Here is a 20,475-nt window from a genome sequence, read left to right as displayed (position 1 = left end):
GATTAATTTGATGTGTCAACTCATTTACTATTTTTTTCTTACTTTGGAGCAGTGAGAAAAATCCATTGAACTATTATAGGCTACAAGATTAGTTTGCATAAAATGTGTACATTATAATGTTCCATGACACATATGAGTCAACATGTAAATGTCTAAATTAATTTTCATTCCTTAGGATAGTATGATCTAAGGATACCAAGAGATGGAGAATCAGTCTTCTCTAATAGTATGACCTGATCTCAGTAGATTTTATTTTAAATAAAATATGTGTGCACCCATACACATATAAAACTATTATGATTAAGAAATAAGAGGGAACAATTTAGAGAAGGAATGGGAAGGAAGAATTGGATAGAAGACGGGAAGTAAGGGATGTCATAAATACAGTAGCGATATATGAAATTCTCAAAAACGTATAAACAACTATTTCTCATTTTGTAAAAGTAAGTTGTACGACTTTGCATAAGATTATATGTTTAAAACAAAGTTATAAAATATACTCAAAATAAAGAGAAAGTCTAATATAAAAACAAACAAGGAATAACTTGTTGTGATGGTTAATCTTGGTTATTAACTTGATATGAGATTGGCTGGTGAGTATGTTTGTGTAATTGGTTGTAAATTGACGTAGGCAGGACCAGTGCACTGTAGGACTGTACCTCTCTAGACAAGTGGGTCTAGGCTGATTAAGACAGGTAATTAAACATGAACCTGGAAGCAAACAGCTAAGCAGCTTTCTTCTTTGGTTTTTGCCTCAAATCCCTACATGAGTTCCTGCATAGACACATTCTAAGGCAATACAATACACTTTTATTTCAATAAAATTACCTGGTATCTTTATGATGACATTAATTAATCAAGCTTAAAATATTTGCATATAAAGAATGTTTCTGATCTGTTTATACATGGTGTAACTCATCAATATATTTTCGTGAACAATCCAGTCTTTACCAGGGGAAATTTTGATTTTATGAAAATGTGTTAATTTTTAAAGAGATGATAAATTATGCATTGACTTTTTCTATCTTTCCATGTTACCTGGAAAATAATGGATATTACTTCAAAATGCTATAAATTGAAATACCATTCAGAGTTTCTCTCATATGATGTACTTCATAGCTGAGATAATATTAAAATATAGTTGAATAACGCATATATGAGGCTATAGATAAACTATAAAGAACATTTATAAATATTTAATAAAGAATGTATAAAACACAAAATGTAGTAATTAAGTTTTGTATTTATTTACTGATAAATCATTTTCAAATAAAATAATTACTGAAAGTAGTTATTTCATACCAAAAAGAATTATGATTTCCTTCTATTCTAGGTAATTATGTACACCGTATCATGTGATAGGGTTTTTGGCAGCTGTTTTATCCAACAATTAAGTAATCAATTATACAGAACTGTTAAGAAAAACATGCTGTTTAGGTGCCTTAAACAAAGCCAACAATACACATAAACTGTGGTATTTGGTTTATAGAATCAAATATTCTGGAACTAGGTTCTTGTATCTACCATACTTACTATGCAAAATTTGGGTTAATTGAAAAACCTATTTGAGACTCAGTTTTCTTGTTGCTATTCATGGCACTTAAGAAATAGGTTACATTCAAGATTCAAATTCTGAATATTGATGCCTTGATAATGTTCTGGCATGACATAAATGATTAATAGCAGAGTTTCCCTGTTCCCAGTTCTTCTTACAATCTTTTTCTACCCTGAGACACATCTAGTGATTCAATCCTACAAGACTCATTTTACAAACACAGAGGGAGTATAGGTAAGGACAAGAAAGAAGAGCAAAGACTTCAGGTGCAATTCTATTGTAATTATATATTAAGTAGATATCATTTCACTGTCTCTGAAACATGCAAGTATATTTCTTTTGATTTTAAATTTTGGCAAGATAATATTTAAAGTCAACAACAATAAAACCATTTTGAAATAATTTTGCTATTACTTTTAAGAAACTAGAGGTCTGTTAAATTTGTTTTACTCTTGTCTCATTTGAGGCTAGAAAATAAAATGAGATTTGAGATGTCACAATTTACTCATAACCTGTTTTACAAACAAGATCTGCCACACATTCTGATAGAGGTTAGTCTCTTGAGTATGTGTCTAACCATCTTGTGGTAATGCTTTCTGTTTGGGCAAATGTGTACAGGTATATTCAATGATGAACTTCTCCTAAAAAGTGTAGATACGTTATCAACTCAGAATCACCCCTTCCAGCTAGTCTAATCTAACATGTATTTAAACAATTCTGATTTTCTCCAGCCAAGACGAGAATCAAAATGAAACATCTCATGTGCGATTTCCCCTTTCTGGATCCTGTGAAATTGCTTTTTGTCATAATATGTGAATTTACTATAGTGCTAAAAAGGACAAGAAGTGAAACAGTGGGTATTTAAAGATTAGATACTCTGAACCATAAAGCTCCTATTCTCTGAAATCAATGTCCACTTAGCATGATAAACATTTTAGGGTCAAAGTTGCAGGGAAAATTCCATATGTGGAAATTATACTTCAGCCTAGCACTGCCTAGAATTTTCTTATATTTTGAGTAAAAACACTTCCTAAGGCTTAGAAACTGGCTTTCAGTAGTGCAGCAGGGATGTGTCTGTGTCTCTGTCCAAGCTTTCATATAGATTTGCAGAGCACAGTAACAAAGGGTAATCCTCCGGGATACAGTTATGTTTTTATTGACACTGTGAACTACCAAGCATCCACAATGATCTTGCACAGCATAGATCCTCATAATGCTTTTTATAGACCCCCATTTCTTCTCATTGCAGTGGCATACAACATTCTGTCATGAAAAATAAATAAGTATTCAGACAATTTCTCTCTAAAAGGGCTTAAAATGATGAAAGGTGTTTTCTTGGTAATCAGTTCTGCTTAATTCACAATGAATTCTTACTGTAGTTTGGTTTCTATTGCTATGATTAAGCACTGCGATCAAATGCAACTTAGGGAGGAAAGGGTTTGTTTGATCTTTTTTGTTGTTGTTGGGTTTTTTTTGTTTTTTTTATTTTAAATAGCTTGTTTTACATGTCAATCCCAGTTCCGTCTCCCTCCCCTCCTCCCGTACTCCCCCACCATCCTCCCACCCTATTGCCAATTCCTTCCGCATAGGGGATATCTAGCATAGGGGATATCTAGAGTCTATCATTTCACTCAGGGTAGGGTCCAGGCACTTCCCTAAGAGTCCAGGCAGAGAGAGCAACCCTCTTTGTGTTATGGACACACGATGTCTGTTAATATTCGAGGGATAAGCACTGATAGCTCAGGACCCCATAGGTAGCCCAGGCCTCCTCACTGACTCTCACATTCAGGGGGTCTGGATCGGTCCCATGCTGGCCTCCCAGCTGTCGGTCTGGGGTCCAAGAGCTCTCCCCTGTTCACATCAGCTGTCTCTGCTGCTTTTGCCAGCCCATTCTTTGCCAATTTGCTCATTGCTCCTCTCTCTCTGTTGCTAGGTTCCTTGGGTTCTGTTCAGTATTTAACTGTGAGTGTTTGCCTCTGCTTCCATCAGTCACTGGATGAAGGCTCCAAGATGGTTATAGACATCAAGTTCACTATCAGGAATGGTCATTCAAGGTGGTTTATACACTATTGCTTAGCTTGCCAATTGGTGTCATCCCTTTAGATCACTAGAGGTCACAATGGTGCCTGATCTGTCTTCTAATGTATGATTCCCTCTTCCCCTATCCTACCCCCCCAGTCAACCTTCCTGTTCCTCCACAACCTACTCTCTCTTCCACTTCTCCCCCTCTCTATTTCCCAGGTCCTCCTCCCCACCACCCCTCGCCGTGTTCCCCATCTTTTCCGTTAAAGGCTAGGCTCACAACCAAAAATATAAGGGTTTGTTTGATCTTACAGGTTACATTCCATCATTAAGGAAAGTCAAAATAGGAACTAGAAAGAGGAGCTTGGGGCAAGAAATGAGGAGGAATGCTACTTACTTGCTTGCTTCCTGCTCAGCTACCTTTGTTATACAAACCTGGCCCACATGACTAGGTATAAAACACTGTCACACAGTGATGTGGGGTTCACTACCTCAATTAGCAATCAAGAAATTGTCCCACAACATTCCTACAGGCCAATCTGAGAGAGAGAATTCATCATCTTGTGTGTGTCAAGTTGAAACTATTATTAGTAACCATGGAGCTAAACTGGATATGTGGTTTCACATAACTGCTTTGATAAAAGTAGGATATTAAAAGTTTAAATAAAATCAGGTGATGTATAATAAGTGCATAAACTTGTTTACCAACCAATGCGTTTATAAGTAGACACTTACCCTAATACATCTATCTTTGATGAGTTAATATACTTTCTTTTTAGAAGTAGGATTTTTCTATGTAGACCCACCTGTCCTAGAACTCACTCTATTATACAGGCTCAGTCTGGCTTTGAACTTATAGTAGTTCTCCTACTTTCACTGCCTGAGTAATGGTATTTAGAGGTTTATGCCATCACACCCAGATTATTATTATTTTTATTTTTAGAAACAATCTTATTTACATATGCATCCCCAAATTCCCTTGCCTTCCCATCCTCCCACGCTTCCCACCAAACCCCCAACCCATCCACCATCCACTCCCTAGGGATAGTGAGACCCTCCAGGGGCATCATCAAAGTCCATCACCTCATGTGGGAGAGGGCTCAGGCCCTCCTTTCCATATCTGAACTGCAATTGTATCCCTCCATAAGGAAAGGGATCCCAAAGTCCATTTGTTACCTAGGAATAAAGCCTGTCTGCACTCTTAGAGGTTCTATAGACTGCCTTGGCCTCCTAGCTAATACCCACATTCAGAGGGGTTGTTTTGGTTCAATGCTGGTTCCCCTGCCTTATGACTAGGGTCTTCATGCTCTCATTAGGTCAGGTCAACTGTCACTGCAGGTATCTCCAGTTCCATCTTGGTTCATTTGGTCATCTTTCCTTCCTCTCTGCTACTAGATTCTGGGAGTATTGCTCAGTGCTCAGCCATGGTTGCCTGTTTCTGCTTCCATCAGCTACTGGGTCAAGGCCCTAGGAATGGTAACCAAAGTAGTCATTAATCTCATTATAGGGGAAGGGAAGGGCATCAAAGGCAGCCTCTCCACCACTGCCTAGATTCTTAGTTGGGGTCATCCCTGTGGATCCCCTACCATTTCCTCTGTTCCAGATCTCTCACCAAACCTGTACTGGCTCCCTCTATCAAGGCATCTCCTTTCTTGTCCTCTTCTAGTCCTCCCCTATCTCAGTTATCCTGTTCTCCACCCCCCTTTTTCCCTTCTCTTTCCATCTCCCTCCTCTCCCTCTCCATTCTCCCAATTAGTTCAGGGGTTCTTGTCCCCCTTCCCTTTCTCAGGGGACCATGAATTTTTCTCTGGGGGTCCTCCTTGTTTTCTAGCTCTTCTGGCGGTGTGGATTGTAGGGTAGCAATCCTTTTCTCTATGCCTAAAAACCATATATGAGTGAATATATACCATGTTTGTCTTTTTGTGACTGGGTTACCTCACTCAGGAAGGTTTCTTCTAGTTCCATCCATTTGCCTGGGAATTTCAAGTTTCCATTGTTTCTTTTTGTTTGTTTTGTTTTTCTACTGAGTAGTACTCCATTGTGTAAATGTACCACATTTTCTCATAGTTGAAAGCATCTAGGTTGCTTCCAGGTTCTGGCTATTACAAACAATGCTGTTATGAACATAGGTGAACATATGTCCTTGTTGTGTGAATGTGTATTCTTTCACACCCAGATTATTAATTCTTGAATTTTATATTCATCAATGGAATTAAAAAATCTATCAGTCACAATTGAGAATATATTTATCATTTATTTTTTCTGTCTTAGGCCATTATGTATTTCCCCATTTAATGATAAATACATTATATACATATATATATGTGTGTGTATATGTGTGTGTGTAATTCTTATGTATATATGTATGCACTTATTTTTCTTAGTTTAATTTATTAGTTCAGGGTGTCTTAGAGGTCTCATCAATCTTCAGTCCTGGCTTCTATTCCACTAGAATTGAGATAGGCAGAATAAGCCAAAAAGCTTGGCTTATCGTCTTTGCAATGGCATACCTAGAACACATCCAAGTTTTCAAAAATGTGAAATTAAAAGTAAATAAATACATAGCATATATATCACACACAGAACTTGATTCATCAATCCCCTACATATTGACAAATAGTTCGTCTTTGAACTTCACAAAAATATGGAATCCTTAACAACATTTTCATTGTTGTGTCCTGAATTTGTATAAGCAAAATTAACAGGGGTAGCCAGATATCTGGAAACCAATTTCACTTGATTTTCTTTCCTTTATTTTCTTTTTATATTATATGCCCAAACCTGATACCTAGTCAATACCTTTCAAAGGACATAGCTGTTCTATTTAATCACTATTCACTCTTGCATATAAGCTTCATCTTTTCCTTTGCTCAATGTTTTTACTTTTTAAGTAGATTTTTCTCACATACAATGCATCCCAACCACAGTTTTCCCTCCCTCCACTCCTCCACAATACCCCTACCATTCCTTTCCCCTAGATCCACCCTCACTACCACTTCTTTTAGGTCTGTGTAATACTTCCAATCACTTCATTAATAGGAATCACTTGAAAATGTTTTTTGGGGGGCTAGAGAATGGCTGGGGTGGTAAAAGCATTTGCCACAAAAGCAAGATGACCTGTGTTCATATTTCCAGGACACATTAAAAGCTGTATTTTGTGGGACATATCTGCAATCCCAACCCTGTATTGGAAGATGGAAGGCAGAGACTAGACTATAATACTAGGAACTCCCAAGACAGCTAGCCAGATGGATCAAGGAGAGTGGCAGGAACACAGTAACCTTAGCTCAACACAAGGTGGAAGAAACCAGTTTCCAGAAGTTTTTTTTCACATCCATATCAACACTATGGAATGCATATATTTACATTCACATACATATTCATATACATACACACTTTAATGCAAACATATGACAGAGAGAAATACATAAAAATTAACCATCATTTTTTTTATTGATTTCCACCACCCAAGGCCAAAAACTCTCTGGAGAGTCATTTTTAGCACTGAAAGCTTGTATTTCCACAGGAATAACCATAGCAGCAGAATGATGCTTCTGATAGCTTATGAGCATAACCTAAGGGAAAGGTTACACATCTATGGGTCACAAAGACAGCTCCTTTGATAAGAAGGGAAAATATATGACCTCTAGCTGGATCCTTGTAACAGATCTTTGGAGATATCAGATGTATAAAATAACCAAATAACCACAGACTTAACGTTTGCGATGACTCGCTGTATGATCCGTTTTACTATTAGACTACCTAGCACTGTGTGTAATAGATTCACAGATCTACTTTAAAAAGATTTGTATAACCTGGCTTCCTTGCAATAGGAAAAATATGCTATTTTAAATTCACATGCAGCTTTATATCATTCTAATTTTATTCTCATTGTGTGTATTAAGCCTGAAGGTGAGCATTGTGGAAATGTCACTTTTTTTGGATTAATGAAGGTGATATCCCTTTTACAATCCTTAGGGAAAGTCTGAAATCAGAGAGAGGAGAGAGCTAGCTAACCATGTGTGAGTACTTACTCTGGACTAATTTCCACTTCATTGTATACATTAAACCTTTAGGTCCTACCTTTGCATGACACTTACTAAAGAAATAAATCATGATGTATTTGAAGTTAAAAAAGAAAGTCCTGTTTCCTGTAGTTTAAACATTGAAATAAAGGCGAAGATCATGATTTCTGAGAGTCATCGATGATAGAAACATTTCTTAGCTACAAGCGATAAACCCTGGCATTTTATTTGATATGGGGAGAGAAGCAGTGAGGGAGGCATGGGAGCAGGCAGTGGTTATGAGGTCTTAAGATTAAATGTGTTTATGGTTAGAGATGTCATCAGGTAATGGCTATATAACATAGAAAATGATACTATGGAAATATAAGATTTCGTATATGGGCAGACTGATTTTCAAATACTTATGGAATACTGAGGAAAGAAATGCTCAATATAGTCAGCAGTGGTAGATTTCTGATATGAAATAATGTTTCTAACATATAAGTTGCTTTAAGATGATCATAGACTATATTTACTTGACAACTAACTTCCTTTACTTATAGTATTTAGGTGACGTTGGACAGGTTACCTCATTAAAAATGACAATTTTGATATATCCTAATTAGGTTTCTTCAAAAATAAAATGCCACTGTGATGACACCAATAAATGTTCTTTTTACCTGGATCATTATTTAATTAGCAAACATACACTGCAAGTATATATACCATAACTGGCTAAATACATTATGATAACCTGGACAGATTTTTTGTTCAAATGCTTCAATGTTACTTGTCAGTCAAACACTTTAAAAAAACACAGTCAATTTGAATCTTTAAAAAGTTCAATTATTCGAACATTCCCCTAGTAAGGTTGATTGAATTCTACTATTATCTTAAAATCTAAAATTACTAGAGAGAGTTTCTGTGTTTCTATTTCTCTACAAGAATTTGAAAATTGTATATTTTAATTAATTCTTAGGAGCAATAGCTTTTCTGATTCATGAAACTAAATTGTTTATTTCAGCATAAAAATGTTTCCCAAAGTACTTTGTATTTTTCTAATCCCTGATCCTGATGATCCTAGCTAGTATTAACAGTAGCAGTGAGTGTCTGCACTTATTAAATTCCCAGTTGTTGGCAAGGTTTCAACTTACACACATCAGTTTATTTTGGTAAAGTTTATAAAATATTCAGACTTAGTATGTAAAGTGTGTTATTTACTATGTTGTGACATACATGTTATATACAGTATTGCTATATGTATGATATTGATATAGTGTGAATTGCACAATCATGAATTCATTATTACAATTCACAAATCAAACATCCTGAAAATATTTTCCATGCTCTATTATGATTTGCCCTTCCTATTACTGGCATTGGTCATTATTATCTCATCTTCAAAATATTAGTCATCTATTTTCTGTTGATATCAATTACTAGTCATACTTTGTATACCATTGCATAAAGTCAGTCATATACAGTCAATATTTTGTATCATTCTCCTAAAATAAATTTTATCCATTATTATTGTACATGTATGATGGGCTTTGTGATGTCTGAATGCCACTGAACACATGTGGGGGGTCAGAGGATAACTTTGTGCAGTTGGTTCTCTCCTTCCACCTTTACATGGATTCAAGGATCAAATCCAGGTTTTCAGTGTTATATGGAAAGTGCTTTAGCTACTGTCTCCCTGGCCATATATCACTCACTATATCGAAAATAATTATTTGATAATTATTCAAGTTGATTTATGGGTTTAAAAGTTCATTAATTTTGCCAGGCAGTGGTGGCACACGCCTTTAATCCCAGCACTCGGGAGGCAGAGGCAGGTGGATCTCTGTGAGTTCGAGGCCAGGCTGGATTGACAGCCTCCAAAACAATACAGAGAAACCCTGTCTTGAAAAACCAAAAAGAAAAAAGTCCATTAATTTTAACAGCTCAATATTAATGAATGGTATGCATATATCGGGGTTGTTAAAATGTCACACTAGCGTGAGCACTGGATTGTTTCTAATTTAATGTATCCCAAATAAATCTGCCATAAATATACTCATTGCACATATTTGTATTCAGTATTTTTACTTTTCTGGGGGAATATATGCGTAGGTAGGAAGCCTAACTCATAGGGGACTTGTATGTTTACCTGTTAGGATGCTGCCAAACTGTTTCCCAAAGTAGTTGTAGCCTTGAACAACACCATCACACATAGGTAATCACAGAGACTTCCAAGCATTCATAAAAGTCAGTGGCTGAACACAGAGGTAGAGGGAAATTTCATAACTCAAGAGGACTTGTCAGGAGTCAGTCTCTTCCTCGGCTGAGGTTTTGACATAAAGCCAATATGTGTCTTGATGAGTTAGGTATGGGAACATGTGTGTCATAAAGCTCCTTTTTACCACCGAAACAGTTCTCGATTGTCATTTCTCAGGAATTACAACCTGATCCGGATGTCTGAGGGTTTGTGGCAAAAAGCAAAGCAGGTTCAAAGTGAAGACGTGATGTTCAGAGAAGTTCTTTTGTGTGCACAACTTGAATGTAAAAAAAAACCTGTAAGAAATCCAACTTGGTTTTCTGAATAAATCAATGGAGAGTATTATTACAAAAAGGGACACTCCATGTAGGAAAACACATTAAGAAAGTGTAATGCTGAGGTGAAGAGGTGACCAGTTATAAAGAGCACTTGTTGCTTTTGTAGAGGAACAGAGGTCAGTTCTCAGCACCCACATAGTCACACGACAATCTATAACTCAGCTTTCAGGGGAACTAATGCCTTCTTCTGATACTCTTGGACACTGAATGCACAATGTGCATAGTGCAGATAAAAGCACTCATACACATAAAGTAAGATAAATGCATTTTAGAAAAGGAATTACAACATTGAAAGTATAGCTTTAGTCACTTCCCTTTGCTAAATGGAATAAGTGATTTTAGTATCATTATTTAAATCCTGTTTTGTTTTGATTCTAGTTAGACTTAGACTCACTACTCTGATTAGAATAAGGGCTCTTATTTGCTTATTTAATTAGCTTTGTTTTTTGTTATGTTAAAAAGTCTCGTCTGTATCCTATGGTGACCTAACACTCACTATGTAGCCCAGGTTGGCCTCAAACTCACCAGCAATCCAGCAATCTAACTACCTTACCTTCCCAAGTATAGGGATTACAGTTATGAGTTATCATGTCCAGCCTGGAATGAGATTAAATCAGATGTCCCAAACTGTAAAAATGCAGATTCTGTGTATCTTTATTTCAGACAATTTCATTTAGAAAGACTGTCAAGGCTGACCAGGGCCGATCATGTTCCATCATTTTTGTTGTTGCTGTTGTTATCTGTCTTACTTTTCTTCCATTCTCTGATATTTTACTGTACTTATCTGCTTGTATATCTCTAAACTATATTTCTGAATTCTCTGTGATCATTTTCACTATGCTTTCAAACTCTGCATGCATTGCAGGATGACATTTTCCCTTCTCATGTCTGCTGTAATTGATTGTCATAGACAGAACTATAGCTTTGTCTTACATAAAAATTTGACACTAGTATTTCTCAAATATTTTTAGTAACTTTCTCTTCACATCAGAACATGTAGACAGGGTAGCTCAGAGGTCCAAAGAAAAACCTGAAGGAAAATTTTCTGTTATTTATAACTATTTGCTATGAATTATTTTTTCAAATTGGATTATTTGTTGTTTTGGAGACTAACTTCTTGAGTTCTTTTTAAGTTTATGAGATAGCCCTCTGTCAGATGTGGAGTTGGTGAATACCTTTTCCCATTCTTTGGGCTGCTGTTTTGTCTTCTTGATTTTGTCCTTTGCCTTACAGAAGCTTCTCAGTTTCAGGAGGTCCCATTTATTAATTGTTACTCTCAGTGCTTGTTCTACTAGTGTTATGTTCAGGAAGCAGTCTCCTGTACCAATTCTTTCAAGGGTACTTCCCACTTTCTCTTCTAAGAGGCTGAATGTGTCTGCATTTACTTTGAGTTCTTTGATACATTTAACTTAAGTTTTGTGCATAGTGATAGATACAGATCTATCTGAAGTATTCTACATGCCAGAATCCAGTTCTGCCAGCACCATTTATTGAAGATGCTTTCTTTTTTCCATTGTATAGTTTTCTTTCTCAAATATCAGGTGTTCATACGTGTGTGAGTTAATATCAGGGTCTTCAATTTGACTCTATTGGTCTACTAGTCTAAATATGTGCCAGTACCAATTAAAAATTGGGGCATGCAACTAAATAGAGAATTCTTAATAGAGGTGTCTAAAATGGCTGATAAACACTTAAGAAAGTAGTCAACATCCTTAACCATTAGGGAAATGCAAATCAAAACAACTCTGAGATATCAATGACAGTTTATGCTGGATAGTATGTGGAGAAAGTAGAACACTTCAACACTGCTGACGGGAGTGCCAACTTGGACAGCCACTTTGGAGATCAATGGAGATTCCTCAGGAAAATGGGAATCAGCCTACCACAAGATCCAGGCAGTCCACTCTTCAGCATAAACCCAAAAGATGTGCATTCATACAACAAGGACATCTGTTCAACTATGTTCATAACAGCATTATTTGTAATATCCATAACCTGGAAGCAACCTAGATTTCCCTCAGCTGGAGAGTGAGTAGAGAAAATGTGGTACATTTACACAATGGAGTACTACTCAGCAGGAAAAAAACAATGGAATCTTGAAATTTGCAGGCAAATGGATGGCACTAGAAGAAACCATCCTTAGAGAGGTAACCCAGTCACAAAAAGACAAACATGGTATGTACTCACTCATATATGGATTTTAGACATGGAGCAGGGAATTGCCAGCCTACAATCACACTGCCAGAGATTCTGGGAAACAAGGAGTACCCTAACAGAGATATATATTGTACCCTGGAGAAGAGGAATGGGATAGGATCTTTTGAGTGAATAGGAAGCATGGGGGGAGGGGAGAAAGAGAGGGGGAGAAGATGAGGGGAGAGGAGGACATGGTGGAACAGGAAGGTTGAGTCAGGGGAAGAATAGAGGAGAACAGTATGAGAGATACCACAATAGAGGTTTGAGGAGAAATTTGGTGCTAGTGAGATTTCCAGAGATGTACAAGGATGACACCAACAGGCAATTTACACAATAGTGTAGAGGCCATCTTAAATGCCCTTCCCCAATAATGAGATTGATGACTACCTTATATGCTATCCTAGAGTCTTCATCCAGTGGCTGATGGAAGCAGAGACAGACACGCACAGCTAAACACTGAACTGAACTCCTGGAACCCAGTTGCAGAGAGGGAGGATTGATGAGCAAAGGTGTCAAGAAGGGGCTGGTGAAACACACAGACAAAGCTGACATGAACAAAGGGGAGACCATGGACCCCAGACTGATGGCTGAGAGGTCATCAGCAGGAGACTGATCAAGACCCCCTGAATGTGGGTGTCAGTGAGGAGACCTACGCAATCTATGGGGCCTAGGTAGTAGATCACTATTTATCCCTGGTGTATGAATGGACTTAGGGAGCCCATTCCATTTGGAGGTCTGCTCTCTCAGACTGGACACATGGGGGAGGCCCTAGTCCCTGCCCTGTATGTGAGATGACAGATTTTGGAGATCCCCCATTGAGGGCCTCACCCTCCCTGGGAAGCAGAGGGGGGATAGGGTAGGAAGTTGGGGGGGGTTGTGGAGGCAGGGGAGGAGGTGAGGGAGAGGGAGCTGGGAGTGACATGTGAAGTAAGCTGGTTTCTAATTTAAATAATTTTTAATTAAAAAAAATAAGTGAGTTCAAGCATCCAAAAAAAGAATAAAACAGTTTTTCTTTATTTTTTGACAATTTTATACATGCATATAATATATTTTGATTACCCTCTACCTGGGTCCCATACCCTCTCATCTCCCTCCTGGTCAGATATCTCTAATCTATACTAGTCTTTTTTACCAGAATCAGAACTTTTGGTTTTGCTTTTGCTTTTGTGACTGTTTCTTTTGACCAGTGCCATATGTATGAACATCGGATTTTAATTATCCACTAGATCTTGGTAGGGTCACCATCATTTGTTGTTCTAGCTGTTCATAAGTGCCCCCTTTATCTTTAACTGGAGTAAGTATTGATTCAGTAGATTTGTCACAATACACAATGGTTGTCCACTCCTAGCAGTTAATAGTACCTCTGTGCCTAACTTTATGTGCTGAATTGTTTCTCTGGCGAGTCTTTCTCTGCTGTCCCTACTGTCCATCCACTATTTTAAACTGTTATATATGACCAGCCATAGCATTTGAAAGAAAAGATAAGGGGGATGACATGAAGAACAGATGAAAACAGAACTGAAAAAGAAAGAAAAAAATTCCAGAAGGACCAGTATCTCCTCCCTCTGATGGCTGGTGTCCAGACTTATCAGAACCATTAAAATGAAGCATGTTGTAATGTTTTTATTTCTGAAGTAAACATTTCATTTACACTTAGAAAGACAATTTGTACATCCATGGTGCTGAATTGAAAATTGGGGGAACTGAATGTCAAATCCATCTAACTGACTTACAGTTAACTTGTTTTCTTTCTACACAGTTTGTATTGTGCTTACCTGAAAGAAAGTAAGGAACAATAGAAGTTACTTCATTTATGTTAGGCATCTTTCTTATGTGTTGGGGTCCTGAAAATGTCAATTACTGTGTGTCCTTAAGGGCACATGGAGAAGGCTTAAAGAACCACAAATGTTGCAGGTCAGGAAGAAACTGTAAGAAAAACATCAATTTAGATATCCCTGTATCACAGTAGATCTCCAATCTCTTCACAATGGGCATGGCTATCCAATATCACCTTACCAGTCTAGAACCATAGTAAGTACCCATGGACATAATTTCTTTTCAGAAAATTGCAAAAATGGTTTATTCATCTGTAAAAAGTACACACTAATGTCTGAGAATATTTTACTACATTAAATTGCTAGTCCATTCATTATTTTTGTTTCCAAGATATGGTATATCTCCTCTCCTGTATTTTTATTCATTTTGTATCTGTAAGCCAAAGATTACCAGAAGAACAGTAGAAATGAAAAAAATATCCCAATTATACTTTAATGTTGGTAAATTTGCTGTTCTTTTCATCTCAAGCTTTAGAAGGAGCCATTTTCTGACTTAGCCTACATTTGGGCTATTTTTCATAGTGTCATGTTGCCTACTGGGGAGTAACAAAGAAAGATAGGAATAATTTATTGTTTTAATTATACTATTTATGATTGAAATTTTATATACAAAGATATTTGCTACCTTCAGCCTAGCAGTAAATTATAATGTCAGTTTTTAGCTTAATCAGCAAGTCCCAGGCCTTAAGGTGGTCAGTTCCTAAGGAAAAGCAGGACAGATCAACACCTGATTCACATGTGCATCTGCACCCAAAAAAAAAAAGTGAACACACAGAGACACTACATTAATAAGTTAAAAAATAGCAAAGATGTAAGTTTGTTATTATCTTTAACATGGAAAGAAACAGCCATGCACCTACAGTGTGGAACATGGACCAACAGATTTGTGCATTAAATGGAATTCTACAGAAATTCAAAGTATCATTGTGCAGTATTTCTGCCTATTTGGTATACTGCATATGCTTCAAACAATATGCATTGAGTAGACGCATTTTAAAGGTCAAATCCATTTAATGTTTTCCATATATTTGGTCGTTTAAGATGCACTAGGAAATAGCATCAAAGTGAGGAAAACACAGCAAGTCTGGAGAAACAAAATATCTGTTAGTTGGGCTTATTAACCAAAGATACTTGGTAGTCTGGACGCAAAAGTCTTTCTCTACCAAAAGTTTCTCTTCCCCCCACCTCCAAAATAGTGATCTTTTGAAAATCCAAGAATAAGTATACTTTTAAAAATATGTACATGGTTTTATCCATTTTAGCTTATGTATCAAATTTATCCCACATTACTTTAATTAAAATTGTGTGAAGCTATACATTATGATGACACAGTGTTCTTGGGATGTACTTAAAAATGCAACCTAATATTGTAGTGCAGAGTTGTGCCATAATAGGGAAAGGCAAATTTGAATTTCTGAGGTTGGTTTTCATCATTGTTCCATTTAACTAAAGGAGAAACAATAGATCTAATTATGCTAATGGTACTGTAGATGGAATTTTTAAATTCACTTTTATAATGAATAAACATACTTTAAAGAAGGCACTATTAGTACAAAGATTACTATTTGTAATATTGTTTGTTTCTTTTTCAGGTAAGGTTTTCACATTCTTCTCAGCAACTTAATTTGTCTCATTATATTTCTCTTGCTCTTTGCCCAACAAAGCAATTGGTAAAATTAAATTCAAGGGTTGCTGAAATGCTCCAGCTATTAAAGGCTAGGTTCTCAACCAAAGCCACAAAACCAAAACCCAAAACTTTTTTATCTTTACTAATTATGATTTTAAAGCTTACTATTTAGGATTATTGGGAGGAGACTAACTTCTTCCAGTCAAAAAGAAAATATGTGTTCACTGTGGATAATAACTAATACTGTAATGCATGATAAATGATATAATAAATGCTTTAATAAGGTGGTAAAGGACAGATTGGAGAGATGGAATTAAATTCAAAAAAGCATGTAATATAATCTTTTGAGCAAAATTTAAAGCTGCTGATCTATATTCACAGTTATTTACGTTTGACTGAGGCCCAATGGCAACAGGCTAGATGTGTCAATCAATAGGCCCTGAAATCCTAGTTTTATGTGCATGATTGTCTCAATAAAATAGACATTGTGTTATGTGCTTAGAATAAGGATTAACTGAGTTGTGGGTAGGAGTGAGGATTTGAAGTTAGTTTAGAAAGTTTCTAATGAGTGTGGAGAATGGAAAATGAGTAACAGAAAGCTCAGGGAAAAATAAATGCTGAGTTGCTTTAGAGCTTAAGCAAAATCACCATCATAAATGTATAATGAATGTAATTATAGAGAGTATGAAGCTTTACCCAATAGCACATGCCAGACTGAGGCAGAAAAACAAAGATATCAGAGTGGGTCACCATTAGGGCATTGGCTGGGATGCAGCAGCAGGAAAGGGGAATGAGTAATTGGAAGCCATAGAGGAGAACACTGAGATGATTAATCATGAGATTGGTCCAGGTTGACCTAGGGAAGGAATAAAACCTGAAAGGTTATATTCTAATAAACTAAGTGATTGGAGGTTAGAGGTGAGGGTAACAGAAGGCCTGGCTGTGTGAAAAGTGGAAGAATAGGTTTCTGGCTGAAGGTTTGGGAACATTGAAATTCCGGAATTTACTTACTGAGATATATTCAACTTAATACATGCATGGGAAGAAGAAAAGAGATCCCCTACCCTTTCTAACAATTGGATTTATAAATCAAGGTAAAAAGTAGAAGTGGAGAATATAAACATGAGTTATTTATTTTCATTGTTAGACCATGAAGCCGTTGGGTTTTAAGTCAATACCCCAAGTATAATTATTAGTAGCTTTACAATTAAGTAAAGGTAATTTAAACGTTTAACAAAAGTATTTAAGATTAATTTTTAATCCCAGTTGTGAGCAGGCTCAGATAGTTGCTATAACTACATTGATCTTGACCTTAAATCCAGACAGAGACATAAGCTTTCCAGTCATTTAAATAGCCAATTGTTTCACAATACAAAGATTGTGAAGTACAAAACTTTGTCTTGATTATGAGGAGTATTGTAAAGAACTTGAATCTTAACTAATGGAAATGAATATGCAAATGACAACTAGACTAATGCTTGTGTAGAGTAAAAATAAAGCAAAGAAACACACACACACAGACATATATATTTATAATGTGCATGAGCAAAGAAAATCTAAGCATTTGAAAGAAAACAGTGTGTTGATACTAGAGAGCAGATGGAAGAAGGAAAACGGAGAGGTAATGATTTACTATATTATAATTTCAAGAATAACAAAATTATTATTAAAGATACTTTGTAGCAAATTTTTTAACATTTGTTGAAATTTTTATGCAAGTATGACTGTTCAAATCTGCCTCACCTTTTTTCCCCTACAGTCCTCCTCCATTCTCGCCAATAGTTTCAGTCTTTTCTTTCAACTTCATATTCTCTCTCTTCACCCCCTCCCTCCAAACCCAGTACGTTCAGTTAGTGCATGGGTGTTGAACCATCTACTGGAGTCCATTTATGAAGATAACTTAATTTACCTTCCTAAGAGTTGTCAGTTTTCAATAGCTCCTCAGATGAGAGTGGATATAACGAGCTCCTGTTCCACCTATACAGGGATGTTGGCAGGCTTACTTTCGTTGTGGCTCACTTGCCTTGTGCATGCAGTTACAGATGCTAAGAGCACGTGTGTGCAACAGTGCAGTAGTGCTGTCATGTCTTGAAAATATCATTTGGATACAGACATTAATACGTTTGGCTCTAAAAAGTACATTTTTAAAATTTTATTTTTATTTAAATTATTTTTTTGCCTTTTACATACCAACACCAATTACCCATTCGTAACATTTTCCCACCCCCACCTCTCTCCTTCCCACCACCATCTACTCCTCAGAGGGGATAAGGCCTCCTTTGAGTAGTCAATAAAGTCTGGCATACCAAGATGAGGCAGGACCCAGCCCCTCCCCACTGTATCAAGGCTGAGCAAGGTATCCCACCACAGGGAATTGTTATTCTTAAAAATACTTTTGCATCTCCTCTTCCACCATGATACGTGAGTCTTACAGAAAAGGAATTGTGATATGGATGCCCACTTAGTGCTGAGCAGTCCATAGTCTGTCATTCTCTGAGCACTGACTAGTTATTGGTCTCTGTAGTAACTACTATCTATTGTTATTGATTTCTGTGCAAAATTTCTCTGGTGAAGGTTGAAAGATGGGTTTAAAGATAAGAAATTATGGGGCATATCATTGTTATGACCATTTATTAGAAAGATAGTATTATATTCTCCCCTAGGGTCTATGACCAGTCATGGGGTTTTAGCCCTAGTAACAATACATGGTATGAGTTACATATTCTGGAGCAGACTTTAAATTTAATCAGAATTTAAACCAGCCACCCATTATTGATTTATTCTGATAACCCCTTGTCACTATTGCACCAGCAAGCACATTTTACTGATTGCCACTGAAGCCCACCAGGTTCAGACATAGATATGGCTTTTGAATGCCTTTCTGCAATGTTAGCATAAATAGAACCTTAGAACACTATGTCAACTGATGAAGATCCCATTTCAATACCATTCTGATTTCTCAATGTCTTTATGACTCAAGTATGTGATATACTAAGCATAGGGTGGTTCAACGATGGTGACAGTCTCTAAGGTTGGAGTGACAGGCTATGGGACCCCACTGATAACAACTAGGCAAAGGGTAACCCACCTGGCACTGGGCATTTTATTTGACAGCCACCATGTCTTGAAATTTCCCCCATTATAGGATAAACCCCATTTAAACTTCTCTTATTTCAGGAAGCTTCTAGAGTAGTATGTTTCCATACTACATTTTCAAAAGTTTTTGTTGTACTTACACCTCCCCATTATTCACTCTTCTACCATGTCCTCATAATATTCTATTGATTTTTTTATTTAAATTAGAAACAAGCTTGTTTTATATGTCAATCCCAGTTCCCTCTCCCTCCCTTTTTCCCTTACCCCTACCCACACCCCTATACCAACCCCTTTATTCTCCCTGAGGCCTTCCATGGGGGATTTTGAAAGTCTGTCATATCATTTAGAGCAGGTCCTAGGCCCTGCTCCATGTGTCTAGCCTGAGAGAATATCCCTCTATGTGGAATGGACATCCAAAGTTCATTGGTATACTAGGGATAAATACTGATCCACTATCAGAGACCCCATAGATTGCATAGGCCTCCAAACTGTTCAATTATTCATTATTCTTTTCCACCCTTTGCAACAAATGCATTCTACTCTCCTTCTTGAATCAGTCTCTCCCTGCATCATGGCTCCTTACTGGCTTCCTGTCTTCTGTCAGTACTCAGATTTAAACACAAACAAAGATATAGATTCAAAGGTGTCTGTATGTGAGAGACCATGTTTTTTTCCTTTCTTGGTCACAGTTAGTTCAATCAGAATGATTATTTCTAATTCCATCCACTGAACTGGTTTTTCACAATTTATTAACTCTTTGAATAAGTGTTATCAATACCATCTGTGATTTTGTTTTCCTTTCTGCCTTCATATCTATGGAATCCTTTCTGTTTTATTATAATAATATATGCCTTACAAGTCAGTTACTTTTCTTTCATTGCTATTTTATTTGACTTAAAATAATACCCAAAAGACACTTAATTGTTCTTTGATGAAAACAATAAATCACACTATTATTAAAATCAACAACTTAACCAATTATCACTACTTAGGTTCTCATGCCACCTCAATGTTTAACATTTGCATACTAATACCTATAACATCTCCAATCTCATTCATATAAGATTTATTTGTACTTTAAAGGTTTTTTGAATATTCTAGAGTTTGTCTTGTAAATAATGAAAAAGTCAGAAAATTCGACAAAGCCAAAGTTGTATGATATGCATTGAAGCTATTGGCAAATTCACTGTTAGTTTTGTTTGGTGTTTTTGGTGCTGAGGATGGAACCCAAGAGCTATTACATGCAAGACAAGTGTTGTACTATGGAAACATACCTCCATCCCAAGCCCGTATAAATTCCTATAGGGTGATATTTTGCCTCAAGGATGACATTTCATTCACCAACCTTAGACTAAATATGGTGTTTAATGACATATCTTGTATTTTCAGATTCTAGATTAATTTGCAAATCATGCTCACTGATGAGATTACAATTTGTCATAAAGTGTTTACCTACTGAAGCCCATTAATCTCCTCTATGCTATAATGTTGCAATTTTAATTGTATCACAGACTAAATAATTGATGTTGCTGAACATTAGATGAG

The sequence above is a fragment of the Mesocricetus auratus genome, unplaced genomic scaffold (genome assembly GCF_017639785.1).
Source record: "Mesocricetus auratus isolate SY011 unplaced genomic scaffold, BCM_Maur_2.0 Super-Scaffold_100007, whole genome shotgun sequence".
In the NCBI taxonomy this organism is placed as follows: Eukaryota; Metazoa; Chordata; class Mammalia; order Rodentia; family Cricetidae; genus Mesocricetus; species Mesocricetus auratus.
The sequence above is the reverse complement of the archived record's forward strand: the minus strand, read 5'-3'. Positions refer to the sequence as shown.